The sequence below is a fragment of the Etheostoma spectabile genome, chromosome 16 (assembly GCF_008692095.1).
Source record: "Etheostoma spectabile isolate EspeVRDwgs_2016 chromosome 16, UIUC_Espe_1.0, whole genome shotgun sequence".
Taxonomy (NCBI): domain Eukaryota; kingdom Metazoa; phylum Chordata; class Actinopteri; order Perciformes; family Percidae; genus Etheostoma; species Etheostoma spectabile.
The window spans coordinates 22,816,676-22,822,789 of record NC_045748.1 but is presented as its reverse complement, the minus strand read 5'-3'; positions in this window follow the sequence as shown (position 1 = coordinate 22,822,789).

Here is a 6,114-nt window from a genome sequence, read left to right as displayed (position 1 = left end):
GAGCCACATCAACCAGCTCCAACTGGGGGATCCCAAAGGTGTTCCCAGGCCAGGTTGGAAATATAATCCCTCCACCTAGTCTTGGATCCTCCCCAAGGCCTCCACCCAGCTGGACGTGCCTGAAACACCTCCCTAGGGTTGCCCCCCTAGGAGGCATCCTCACCAGATCCCCAAACCACCTCAACTGGCTCCTTTCGACGTGAAGGAGCAGCCGCTTTATTCCGAGCTTCTCTCGGATGACTGAGCTTCTCACCCTATCTCTAAAGGGAGACGCCAGCCCCCTCTCCTGAGGAAACACTTGTACCCTTGGGGACTTGCGTACAAGTTACCGAAAAGAAGCAGGAGTTCCAGACTGGATAGAAGAAAAATTTTGTACAACCTCCCTGGGGACAGGATCGCATCGGAAGGCCACAGCTTTTTGCTTTCATAGGAAAAGGACGGTAAGGAGCCAGGATTTCCCAATGTTATTAAATCATCAATAAACTGCACATTGTTATGGTAAATGACATACTCTGTCTCAGAGGGTTAAAGCTCATGCATGCACAGTAGCCTATATGATAAGGTGACCATTTTGAAAATGAAAACTGGAGGGAAAGTGAGTTTAGCGCCCACTATCATTAATATAGGCCCATCCGATGTTCTGAACTATTAAAGAAAACAGGGAGACAATTCCAGTTGAATGTAATTTGACCATTGATCTGTTTGTTGTGCTGCAATAAACCCACACACTGGTACAATTGGGTACTAGAAACTAGTTTTTTTGGATTACATGATTAATCCTTAGGCATTAGCCTAAAAAAAGTGACTGATTTAAACTAAATCACTAATCAGTGAGATGAGTGGCGGACACACTGAGAAGGTTGTGTACAAAGGTGTACGGACCTGCGGCCTGAAGAACTTCAATCTTCACACGGAAAACGGTAAAACGCCACCGAAGGCAAAAGCAGAAGTGAACTCGGTTGAAGAATATGTGTCACTCACTCATGTAAATGAACTGGTGCAACAAAAAAAAGGAAATGCTTGAACAACAGTATAACAACAAAAGGCTCTGTTAAAATCATTGAGGACTCCACAAACAACAGACTGGAACGCCATGCAGTCAGACATCTTTAAAGTTTGTGACAGTTTACTGGCTGTCACTGACAAGATGGAGTATTTGGAGGGAGGATCCAGGTGTACAGGAGGCACCAGGGGAGACCTGGGCCGACACGGAGGAGAAAGTTGTGGCAGTGAACCTGGCGGAGACAGAACAAGGCCTATTGCGGTGAAAAGGTTAGCTCTGCCATACTACACTAAGTTACTGAAAGGATCCAAAATCTGTATCAACGAGGATTTCACAGATACTGCAAGAAGAACAGGGAAAGAACTGATGCCAGAATTGAGAGCTGCGAGAATAGGGGGGGGACATTGCCTATCCACGACAAGACAAACCGATTGTCGATCCCAGGTCCAGTACACCAAAATAGGCAAGAAATATTCAATCTACAACCAGGTATTCTGAATCTCTGACTGTACTATGACATCCTTCACAACTCACACACGTCCCGAAGCTAATCAGCTACTACAGGGGATTGTAGATTTTGATAGACTCGAGTTGAACATCTTTACATGGAACACCACTCTTAGGACTTGGAAAATGATACTGATCCCGTAAACAACCTTTTCCTCCATAACAGCAATTGCTTTTATTTAACTAATGAACAGTTCAAGAATTCAGTTAAGACGGACAACCAATTATCAATAATACACTTTAACAGCAGAAGCCTACATGCTAGCTTTTCACAATATTAAACATGATCAAAATCAGTCTTTCAATATAATTTGCTATATCGGAAACTTGAATAAACAGTCAGATTTTGAAATTAAAGGATATGATATGGGAAAACGAAAATGGGGGTGGTGTTGCTTTGTTTGTGGACAAGAAATTTAATTAGAAGGTGGTGGAAAAAATGTCAACAGTGGTGGATAATGTGTTATGATAGAAGTGTGTAGGGGGAAAAAAGAAAAATGTAATTGTAAGTCGCACCTATAAATGTGCTGTATTTATATAGCACATTTATATAGTATTTATATAGCACACAAAACCAATCAGAAAGTCATGTTCATCTTTGGTGATTTTAACATTGGTTTGCTAAATCCAAATAAGCACATATGACAGAAGACGTTATCAGCACAGTGTATAGTCTGGGCTTTTTCCCCAAATCACAAGACCCAGCAGGATTACTTCCCACTGTGCAACATTAATTAATAATATTTTTACAAACGACATTGACAACAATACAGTGAGTGGACAGTTAAATAATGACATCAGTGATCGCTTACCAGTTTTTACAGTTTACATAAAAAGGACAACAAACCTTCAGGTCAGAAGAGAAGAGTCTATGAAAGATGATCTGCTCTCACAAGACTGGGATACAGTAGTGTGAAAAAGTGTTTGCCCCCTTCCTCATTTCCTGTTCCTTTGCATGTTTGTCACACTTAAGTGTTTCGGAACATCAAACCAATTTAAACAATAGTCAAGGACAACACAAGTAAACACAAAATGCAATTGTAAAAGAAGGTGTTTATTATTAAAGGTGAAAAAAGTCCAAACCATCCTGGCCTGTGTGAAAAAGTGATTGCCCCCCTTGTTAAAACATACTAACTGTGGTTGTCCACACCTGAGTTCAATTTCTCTAGCCACACACGGCCTGATTATTGCCACACCTGTCACAATCAAGGACACTTAATAGGAGCTGCTTGACACAGTAAGGTCACCAGAAGATCCTTAAAAGCTAACATCATGCCGAGACCCAAAGAAATTCAGGAACAATTGAGAAAGAAGTAATTGAGATCTATCAGTCTGGAAAGGGTTATAAAGCCATTTCCAAAGCTTGGGAATCAGCAAACCACAGTGAGAGCCATTATCCACAAATGGCAAAGACATGGAACAGTGGTGAACCTTCCCAGGAGTGGCCGGCCGCCCAAAATTACCCCAAGAGCGCAGCGACAACTCATCCAAGAGGTCACAAAAGACCCCACAACAACGTCCAAAGAACTGCAGGCCTCACTTGCCTCAGTTAAGGTCAGCGTTCATGCCTCCACCATCAGGCAAAGACTGGGCAAAAATGGCCTACATGGCAGAGTTCCAAGGAGAAAACCACTTCTGAGCAAAAAGAACATCAAAGCTCGTCTCAATTTCTCCACAACACATCTTGATGATCCAAGACTTTTGGGACAACATTCTGTGGACCGATGAGACAAAAGTGGAACTCTTTGGAAGGTGTGTGTCCAAGTATATCTGGCGTAGAAGGAACACTGCATTTCATAAAAAGATTATACCAACAGTAAAAAATGGTGGTGGTAGTGTGATGGTCTGGGGCTGTTTTGCTGCTTCAGGACTGGAAGACTTGCCTTGATAAAAGGAACTATGAATTCTGCTGCTTACCAAGAGATCCTGAAGGAGAATGTCCGACCATCGTTGTGTACTCAAGCTGAAACAAACTGGGTTCTGCAGCAGGACAATGATCCTAAACACACACCAGCAAGTACACACGAATGGCTGAAGAAAAATAAAATGAAGACTTTGGAGTGGCTAGCCAAAGTCCTAACCTGATCCTATGAGATGTTGTGGTATGACCTTAAAAAGGCCGTCATGCTCGAAAACCCTCTAATGTAACTGAATTAGGACAATTCTGCAAAGATGAGTGGCCAAAATTCCTCCAAGACTCTGTAAAAGCCTCATTGCACGTTATCGCAAACGCCTGTGTTGCAGTTGTTGCTGCTGAGGGTGGCCCACACAGATATTAGGTTTAGGGGGCAATCACTTTTTCACACAGGGCCATGATGGTTTGGATTTTTTTTCACCTTTTAATATAAAACACCTTCATTTACAAATTGTTTTTGTGTTTACTGTGTTTGTCCTTGACTATTGTTAAATTGGTTTGATGTTCCGAAACACTAAGTGTGACCAAACCATGCAACGGAACAGGAAATGAGGAAGGGGGCAAACACTTTTTCACACCACTGTATGATACATCAGGAAAAAGATGTTGATGAAGTATATGGTGAATTCCTAAGAATATCTCAATTCTTATATGATAAGAATTATCCAATACAAAATGATTGTAAAAAGCAAAAATATAGCAATAGACCATGGATTTCAAAAGGATTACAAAATGCCTGTAAAAAAACAACTTTATAGAGAATTCGTTAAACAGAACTATAGAAGCAGAAAATAAATATAAAAATTATGAGAACTTGTAAGAGAGATTATAGTAAACTTTTAGATAATAAAAATATGAAGGTTATATGGAATACATTAATAGTATAAGAAAGGGCACAAGCCAGTTTAATTGTCCCCAGTATTGCACTTGTAATAAAAAAAAAAAATATGGAGGAAGTGGTCAATAATTTTAATATTTTGCAAATGTTGGACCAGATTTAGCCGAGTATTTTCTCAACCGACTCCAGGATCCGTAGGCGCTCACTTCCATTGGGGAAAGAAAAAAAACGTCCATTGCGTTTCATTTTCTAGGTTTTGCATTTTTGTAGAACCGTCTCGGCCACGTTACCAGAGGGCTCTCGACACTTCAGACATTTTCCATTTTGAGAACATTCTTTTTTTGCTGTCGGTTGTATGTGTGAGTACAATCAAGTCTAGCATAGGTGGACCCAAAGGAAATGGAGCTTTGTTCTTGACATGGTTGTGTTGTGCTATGATCTTGGATTGTAACGACTCTGTGATTTGAATCGATGCACCAGGCTTAATGCCCGAGATGAATCTGTATTGATTCAAACCGCTTGAGGTGAAGTATCGATGCAGGTTTCTCTGATTCCAAAATGCTTTCTTTGAGCAGTAAATTATTTACCATGTGTTTTATTTTGCACCGACAGCACGGTCATATGTCCTTCTACCACTTCATAAGAGTAAATTACCTTCTGTGTGGTCCGTTATCCGACCCTATTTTCTATTTTTCTCTATGATATCAACTGAGTGATAGAGAACACATTCAGTAAATGTACTAAACCGCAAACTATAATTGGTGACCTGTTTGGGATGTATGAAACCATACTGGTAAAATGTTAAACTTGTCAGTTCCAAATAAAATCAGTAAAAGCTCAGTTAGCCTCTACTCCACCAGAGAGCGCTGACATTGATGAAGCCGTAGTGTAAACATAGCTCCAAGGCATTATTAATAATCAGAGCCTGTTTGAAAGTACTGTTTTATGGTGACTGGTTTTCATTTTTATTGTAAATAAATGTAATTGAGCAAATTAGTCTGAAAGCAATTTGGCAGTAAAACACAAAAACATTCATTTGCATGGGGATTTGCATGGTTTAATTGCATGTGCACATGGGTTGGCATTGACACAGATGTGAAACCTGTGAATGGTTGGTTGGCTTGCTTGGTGAGGCTGTAGCCTATCTTAGGTGCATTGGATTGAATTCCTATTTGAGATCAAATCAGTGTCAGGAGGAGTGAGATACTACTCCCTGCAGCATCACTTAGTCTCCCCAGAGCCGTGGTAAGCATCCACCTGTACACCACGACCTTAATCCATACCCCCCTCCTCCCCCTTCCATGCCACAGATCCTTGTGTAATTGCTCTGATGTCAGCAGGTTTGGCACGGTGGCCTTTCCCAGTTACAGATGGAACAATATTCACACATACACATCCTGGAACGGCAATAGGCAAGGCACTTTAACAAAGGACTTCTGAGCATGTCTGAGAATTCCAAGCTGCTCCTACTGAAAGGCACAAAAGGTTATAGGATACAGAGCAATGCAAATGTAGCAAGAACATTCTTAGCACTACTCTGAGCTATATACGGTGCCCGTGTTCTAAATATTTCATTTCCTTCTAAAAGAAAACTGAACTGAATGAGAAGAAAGTATAAAGTGGTGGTTGGGATGGTTGGGGGAAGCCTATTTTGGGATGATACTGTGTGTGTGTGCTAATAATAAGTTTCCACACTGGGTTGAGCTGTATTTAAATTCAGTCATTGGTCTACAGTTGAAGAGTAAAGGAGCGAGCCCTTCTCAAAGTGATACAGTCCTGTTACGGAAGGTTAGTGAATGGAGAGGCGGAAACTGGGGATAGTTACGATGATTTAATGAAAAACTCAAAAAT